At 36.4% G+C, this 8,853-nt stretch overlaps 1 long non-coding RNA gene across 1 annotated transcript in view; it reads right to left on the reverse strand.

The window, feature by feature from the left end:
* LOC309656167 overlaps positions 1-3,566 on the reverse strand; it is a 63,495-nt gene extending 59,929 nt beyond the window's left edge. Inside the window, exon 1 of the long non-coding RNA XR_014261197.1 lies at positions 3,436-3,566. This is a non-coding gene — a long non-coding RNA (uncharacterized lncRNA). The remainder of the gene's footprint in view (positions 1-3,435) is intronic.
* Positions 3,567-8,853: the final 5,287 nt, after the last annotated feature.

Here is an 8,853-nt window from a genome sequence, read left to right on the forward strand (position 1 = left end):
TTCTAATAGTTTTTGGATGGAGACTTTAGGGTTTTCTATAAAAAGTATCATGTAATCTGCAAAAAGTGACAGTTTTACTTCTTCCCTTCCAATTTGGATGCTTTTATTTCTTTTTCTTGTCTGATTGTTGTGTCTAGGACTTTCAATACTAAGTTAAATAGAAGTGGTGAGAGTGGGCACCCTTGTCCTGTTCCTGAATTTAGAGAAAAGACTTTCAGCTTTTCACTGTTGAGTACGACGTTAGCTGTGTGTTTGTCAGAAATGGCCTTTATTATGTTGAGATGTATTCCATTTATATCAACTTTGATGAGAACCTTTATAATGAATGGATGTTGAATTTTGTCAAATGCTATTTTTAGGCCTATTGAGATAATAATGTGATTTTCATACTGCTTTTTGTTAATGCGGTGTATCACATTGACTGATTTGCAAATGTTGAACCATCCTTATATCCTTGAAATAAATCCCACTTGATCATGATATATGACCCCTTTTATATATTGTTGGATTCGGTTTGCTGATATTTTGTTGAGAATTTTTAATCTATATTCATCAAAGATATTGGCCTGAAATTTTCTTTTCTTGTAGAGTGTTTATTTGGTTTTGGTATCAGGGTAATGGTGGCATCATAGAATGAATTTGGGAGTGTTCCCTTCTTTTCAATTTTTTTGAATAGTCTGAGAGGATAGGTATTAGTTCTTCTTTATATGTTTGGTAGAGTTCCCCTGTGAAGCCATCCAGTTCTAGACTTTTTTTGCTGAGAGTTTTTTGATTACTGATTCAATTTCATTACTACTGATTCGTCTATTCAGATTATCTATTTCTTCCTGATATAGTCTGGGAGATTGTATGTTTCTAGGAATTTATCTACTTTTTTTCTAGGTGTCCAATTTGTTGGTATATAACTTTTCATAGTATTCCCTTATGCTTTTTTGTTATCTCTGTGGTATTGGTTTTTATCTATCCTCTTTCATTTCTTATTTTTTTTGGGGGGGGGGGTCCTCTCTCTTTTCTTCTTGGTGAGCCAGGGTAAAGGTTTATCAGTTTTGTTTATGTTTAAAAAAAATTCATGTTTTATGGATATTTTCTGTAGTTTTTTAAAATATCTTTTATTCATTTACTCTCTGATCTTTATTATTTCCTCCCATCTGATGACTTGGGGCCCTCTTTGTTTTTCTTGTTCTAATTCCTTTAGATGTTAGGTAGGTTGTTTGTTTGAGATTTTTCTTGTTTCTTGAGGAAGGCCTGTATTGCTATAAGCTTCCCTCTTAGAACTACTTTTGCTGTATCCCATAGATTTTGAAGTGTTGTATTGCATTATTTGTCTCAAGGTATTTTCTGATGTCATCTTTGATTTCTTCCTTGACCCATCAATTTTTTAGTAGCACATTACATCTCCTCATGCTTGTCCTTTTCTCATTTTTATTTCTGTTATTGATTTCTACTTTCATATCATGTGGCTGGAGAAAATACTGATATAATTTCTGTTTTCTTGAATTTGTTGAGGCTTATTTTATGGCCTAGCATGTGATCTATACTGAAAAACTTTCCATGATGTGTACTCTGCTAGTTTGGATGTAATGTTCTGTAAATATCTATTAAGTTCACTTGATCTATTATGTCATTTAAGACCATCAACGTAAGTGAGGTGTTAAAGTCCCCTATAATTTTATATTGTTTTTCAATTTATCACTTTATGTCTGTTAGTATTTGCTTTATATACTTAGGTGCTCCTGAATTGGGTGCATATATGTTAATGAGTGTAATATCCTTTTGTATTGATCCCTTTATCATTATAATGCCCTTTTTTGTCTTTTGTTAAAGCTTTTGTTTTAAAGTCTCTTTTGTCTGATATGAGTGTTGCCACCCCTGCTTTTTCTTGTCTTTTCCGTTTGCATGGAACATCTTCTTCCATCCCCTAACTTTCAGTCTGTGTGGTTCTTTATCACTGAAGTTTAGCTCTTTTAAGCTCTTCTAAGGGTCTTTTTTAAAAAAATCCAATCAACCACACTATGTTTTGATTGGAGCATTTAGTCCATTGACATTAACGTAATTATTGATAGGTATGTACTTATTAACCTTTTAGTACTTGTTTTCTGGTTGATTTGTGGTTCTTCTCTGTTCATTTCTTCTTTTTGTTTCTTCCCTTGTGGTTTGATAATTTTCTTTAGTAGTATTCTGGTGTTCTTCTTGGTTTTTGTATTTCTATTGTAGGTTTTTTTGATTTTTGGTTACCATGGGGTTCATATATGTTGAACTGTATCTATAATTATTGTTTGAAACTAGTAGATATTTAAGTTAAAACACATTCTAAAAGATATATATTTTAACGCCCTCCTCCACCTTTTATGTTTTTCATGGCATATTTTACATCTTCATGCTTATTCATTAACTGTTTATTGTATTTATAGTTACTTTTATAATTTTTGTCTTTTAATCTATGTACTGGCTTATTTAAGTGGTTGATCCTCAGTCCTTACTATATATTTGCCTTTCCTAATGGGATTTTCCCTTTCCTATAGATTCTTGCTTCTTTTCCATTTTGAGAAGACCCTCTAACATTTCTGTCAGGGTAAGTTTAGTATTGATGAACTCTTTTATTTATTGTTTGTCTGAGAAGTTCTTTATCTCCTCTTCTATTCTAAATGATAACCTTGTTGTGTAGAGTGTCCTATGTTGCAGGATTTTCCCTTTTAGCACTTTGAATATATCATACCACTCCCTTCTGGCCTTTAAAGTTTCTGCAGAGAAATCAGCTGATAGTCATATGGGGATTCCCTTGTAACTGACTCTATGTTTTTCTCTTGCTGCCTTTAGAATTCTCTCTCTAACTTTTGCCTTACTAATTGTGATATGTTTTGCTATGAGTCTGTTTGCATTGATCTTGTTTGAGACCCTCTGTGCTTCATGTACCTGGATATCTGTTTCTTTCTCAGATTTGGGAAGTTTTCACCATAATCTCCTCAAACACATTGCAATCCTCTTCTCTCTCTCCTCTCCTTCTGGGACCCCTATAATACAAATGTTGGAATGCTTAATGTTATCCCAGAGATCTCTTAAATTGCTTTCACTTTTTAAAATGTTTTTTTTTCTCTTTTTGCTCTTCTGATTGGATGATTTCCATTATTCTGTCTTCCAGATTACTTATGCATTGTTCTGTATCACTTAGTCTTCTATTCATTCCTTCTACTGTGTTTTTTATTCCAGCTATTGAATTCTTCATTTCTGATTGAGTCATTTTTATTTTCTAGTTCCTTGTTAAAATGTTCATGGTTTAGATCAATTCTTTCCCTAATTCAGTTAACTTTTTTTTTTTTTAAAGTCAATGGGTTTTTTTGTTTTTTGTTTTTAATTAATTAATTTATTTATTTATGGCTGTGTTGGGTCTTCGTTTCTGTGTGAGGGCTTTCTCTAGTTGTGGCAGGCAGGGGCCACTCTTCATCGCGGTGCGCGGGCCTCTCACTATCGCAGCCTCTCTTGTTGCAGAGCACAGGCTCCAGATGCGCAGGCTCAACAATTGTGGCTCACGGGCCCAGCCGCTCCACGGCATGTGGGATCTTACCAGACCAGGGCTCAAACCCACGTCCCCTGCATCGGCAGGCAGATTCTCAACCGCTGCGCCACCAGGGAAGCCCCAGTTAACATTTTTATTACCAGTGTTTTGAATTCTTTATCTGGTAAAGTGTTTATTTCTGTTTCATTATTTATATTTTAGGTGCTTTGTCTCACTCTTCCCATTGAGAGTAGTTCCTCTGCCTTTTCATTTTGCTTAACTTTCTCTGCCTCTATGAATTTAGGTGAAACTGTTACCTATTGTGGTCTTAAAGTGGTGTTCTTTGGTGGGAGCATCCCTATACAGACTTTGTGTGCCCAGTGCCTTTGTTAGGAGATTTGGATTTGACATGGACACAAGTCACATCTTCCTCAGGGTGTGTGGTGTTTATCACCTTGGTAAGGAGTGAAGCTGGAGATGGAGGGGCTAAAGGTAATGCCAGGTGTGAGATGGGACTTCCCCTCTGCTCAGTGGCCATCACCACCCTGTCCAGGGTGGGGTCTGATCCCAAGCTGCTGGAGCAGAAGCCCAGAGGGTCAAGCCCGAGATGGCTCTTTTCCTGTTAAGTTTGTGCTTTTCCCTCTCCCTGCACTGGAAACTTTACCTCAGAGGAGGGGAGGACCAAAGCAAGTGTTGCCTGTGCACAGATAGAGGTTCAATGTATTGCCTGTGTAGGCATCCATGGCTCCATTCAGACACATTCTCAGGTGCAATCTCCCTTTGTCCCTCACAGCCAATCACTTTCCCCTGCCTCTGCCACCTTACCCCATTGTGGAACCACTCAGTGGGGCTGGCAGGGGCCTGCATGGTCTCTTGGCATGTATTGGAATGTTAGATGTGGTGGGGCATCTGCCATCAGAGATCTGGATGGCTTCTAAGGTGCAGCTTGAGTAAGCTCTAACAATGGCTACTACTGCCCCAGCTGAGCTCCATTTCAGGACCAGGTCACCTCTGTCTCACAGTCAAGTCCTTTCTCTGGTCATAGCTCCCCCAGATCCAGTGCTGCACTGTGGCATGGAGTGAGCCAGCCTGAAGCATTTGCTAGGCTCAGGCTTGGATGGATGGTGAAGTACTTGCAGTAAACACGGTGGCCACCAGAGCAGACCTTTCTCCATTCTGCCTCAGGGTCTAGCCAACCCATGCGTGCCCCTCATGATTGGAGTCCAGGGTTTCCCCAGCTATTCTATATGTCACAGCCTTCCTCCAACCAGCCAAGGGGCTTGTCTCCTCCACCCAGGACCCCAGGATGGGGACACCTAATCTGTGGCTCAACCTGCTAACTCCTCAGGGCAGGTGTCCCTCATGGAATTTCCCTTTTCCTTTGAATCCTTTTCCAGGGGCACAGGTCCTAACTTGATCACTTTTATTCCTTTTCTACCTGATTATGTGTGTCTCTTTCTGACAGCCTTGGTTGTACAGGGGTCTTTCTGCCAATTTCCAGTTAGTTTTCAGTGAGAATATTTTCATATGGAGATATATTTTTGATGTGGGGAAAGGTGAGTTCCACATCCTCTTACTCTGCCCTCTTGATCTCCTCTTAGGTCTGTGTTTCTTGAAGCTGTGGGAATTATAAGTTCACATTAGTTTGGCAATTAATACTTTTCAGGTGTCTTCAGATAGTTTGCATACATTGTCTCATTCCTTAAAAAGCACAACAAATACATGCTAATAATTGTGAAAGCTGGGGATCAACTAGATTATGTGACTCTACCTAAGGACTCAGCTCCTATTCAATCAGTGAATAGCTAACATCAGTGTTTTTTTTGTCCTTCTTGTATGTAATTTGCCTCCATTTACTTCATGACCAGAGTAATTTAAAATTTTTTCTTATTTACATAGTTCACCATTGTCCTTTAATGAATGCAAAAAAAAACAGTTGAATACATTGTAATTTATTAACGAGCTATGTGTATCCCTCTATGCATATTCTCAAAATTGCTAAATCAGTGGGTTTAATAAAGAGAAAGACAGTTATGGTCAAGGGGCTAATTCCCTGGTGAGACTAAAATTATCAGAGCTTTTTCAAACTGTAAAATCAAACATGAGTTAAAATATCATTATTCATTTATTACATGATTGTGCTGAAGAAATATGAAAAGAATGGGGATATTTATTATTAATAGACATAATACACGAGATGGTTTGATAAAACTTGGAATTAAACCCACAGTAAGAAAACCAAATGTGAAGACACAAAAAGGCAGGCTATCCTCAAATATTACTACTGACAAGAAGCACTCAGAGACTAAATAATAGTCCTTTATCTTTAACCACCTCATTTATTGGCAGCTTCATCTTTCTAATTCTTCAGGCAAAAAAACTTGCATAATTTTTGACTCCTATCTTTCTCTCAGAACTTACATGTAATCCATTATCTACCCCTGATAGCTCTACATTCACATTTTATGCAGAATCCAGCTGTTCTTCATCTTCACTGTAACTACTCTAATCCAAAAATCTAGCAGTCTTTAGCAGTTTCCTTGATTCGACCCTTGCCCCCTTTAGTCACTTCTAAACAAAGGAAGGCTGTTAAAATGTGTTAGATAATGTTACTTCAGCTCAAAACCTTTGGACAACTTCTTTTCTCATGCAGAGTAAAAGCTAAATTCATTAAAATGGAATACAGGCCCTAGATGATATTGGTCTGTTGCCCCTTATACACAGCTCTCTATCTTATCCACTATTACTCTCTTTCCATTTCACTGCATTCCACCATCCTGTCCTCTCCTCTTCTGGGACATATCAAGCACACTGAGTCCTCAGGACCTTAGCATTTTCTGTTTGCTCTGCTTAGAATTTTCTTTACTCATGTGGTATGGCTCATTACCCCAGCTCCTTTAAGTCTTCATATAAATGCCACATTCTCATTAAGGCTTGACCTTATTTAAAATTCCAAAATCCCCTGTCAACTCTGCTTATTGGCCTTCCTTTATCTTACTCCATTACACTATCACCAGCTTACATATAATATATATTTTACTTATAATATATTTTATAAACTTATTATATATAAGTGTATATAAATATAATATAATATATACTTATATATAATATTTACATATAATATGTATTTTACTATATTTTATAAACATATATAAGTATATATATAAATATATATATAATATATATACTTATATATAATATTTACATATAATATGTATTTTACTATATTCATCTTGTTTATTGTCTGTATCCTTCCATTGTAAAAATGAATAAGGGAAATTTGTTTTCTTCAGTGTTGTCTTTACTATATGACATATGGTAGGTGCTCAATAAATATTTGTTGAACGGAAGAATGAATAGCATAAGAAAAAGGCCTTCTAAATATTTTGAGGGTAGAATGTTTTCCTCATGGTTGAGCACTTAGAAATTATGAAGGCCTGATCTGAATTCTCCAATTAAATTATATTCATTTTTGGTGGATGAAGCACCTCAAAACTACTCAATAATGAGATTTTTTTATAGTTAAATCTATTTTTCATTTTCTTAATCTGTATCATTTTCTTCCTCTTATTAGTGTAGTGGTGATCTTTACTATCACTACCTGTCACTTCATAGTGTTAATGTGTATGTGAAAAGAATGAAAAACTGAGTTGGCAAAATGATAACTGCAAAGAACTATACAGTTCTTAGCATAAGTCAGGTGGTCATTGTTTGGGGCTATAGTTGAAAGAATGTAACCTGCATTTAATTTTGGAACTTCTTGGAAAAATCATGAAAATCCTCTGACTTTCTGTCTTTTAAGCTGTACAATAAGAATGTTACTGGTTCTGTTCCACAGACTATGGAAGGAAGGGAAGGAGGGAGGGAGGAAGGAAGGAGGGAAGGAGGAAGGAAGGAAGGAAGGAAGAGAGGAAGGAATGAGGGAAGGAGGAAAATTTTAAAACTGAGACTGTTTATGGCAAATGGGTTTTGAGCACCATTTTTGGGGTTTGGAGAATATTCCAGCATACACTCCTCCACAGGATTAATGTAAAATGTGCTTTTCTCTCACACTGCATTATGCTTACACAGCTGTAGTAACTCAATTACCTTTAGCAACCCAACAATAATTTTTGTTATTAAAAGACTTTGTAGACATGAGTACACTATCTTATATAATTATAAAATCTACTATAATCTGTTCTCAATTGCTTTCCCTGAATACATTCAATTCATTCCTTTAATGCTGTCTCTGGACCATGTCTTCATTTTGATTACCATGCCTTGAAATATTCTCAACATTTCAACTGCATATGGACCCCAAGGGTCTTAAAACAAGTTCATTACTAGGGAAGCATCTCAGCACTATTATACAGAGCAGCATGGTTGAATGGAATTTTCATGATCTTTATATAAGCCTTAAGGAGCATAAATACCTTAGAAGAAAAGTGCACCATGAAACTTGGACACTCGTCTCTACTATTTATGACAACGTTTCTTTCTAAATCTGCTTTGTTTTTTGATCAGGACAAATTTAATTTTATTGTACTTTCCAAGTCTTGGTCTTATTTTAAAAAACATTTTGACTTATGTCCTTTATATAGTAGTTCCCAAAGAGCATTAAAGTGAATGTAAAATGGTGAAATCAGTGTTAGTTCATATCAGTGAGCAAGTATTGCTTCAGATTTTATTCTTTGCACAAAATTTTTCAACCCACAAATTTGTCATTCTATCAAGTGGAAGATATTTCTTCCCTCAAGCAATTCCTTGACTACCTCCTCAGTGCTAAGTGTATGTTCTAATAATTGCTCTTCCTCTACTGAGGAAATAAACACGACAAAACTAGCATTTTTTTGGAAGTCCTCTCCATGTGGTTTTCTACTCCTCTTTAATCTGAAGATCCGGTCGGACATTGAAAACATTGATATTAAATATTCTTTCTTTACTCTAAATCCTGCCATCACAATCACTTACTGCAAGTCTCATGTAGATGTTTTATCCAAACACCATTTTCTAGGTATTTCCTAAGTAACTTGACTCTCTGTGTTACTCACACCCATGGTGATAGCCTAAACCTTGCCACCTCCTAGTACAATTACAGATCAGAAATCTTAACTTTTCAGCTGCTCTCTTGCTGAAAACAACAATTTTCCCACCCAGACTTCTCATAAAACAACACACTGTTACACCCACTCTATGAAATTCTACAATCTTCCACTGTATTGATCCTCATATTTTTTCAGGGTCTAAGAGGGGCTTTCTTATTTTCACTTTCCTAGACAGTCTATGACCCTTGATTCATCACCTGAAGCACTTTTTCGCCATCACTCTCAAATCTCTCCCATCTCCAGTCCTTCTACTACACCCATCTGACCAAA

Source organism: Balaenoptera physalus, assembly GCF_965194825.1.
Source record: "Balaenoptera physalus genome assembly, chromosome: 2".
NCBI classification, from domain to species: Eukaryota; Metazoa; Chordata; class Mammalia; order Artiodactyla; family Balaenopteridae; genus Balaenoptera; species Balaenoptera physalus.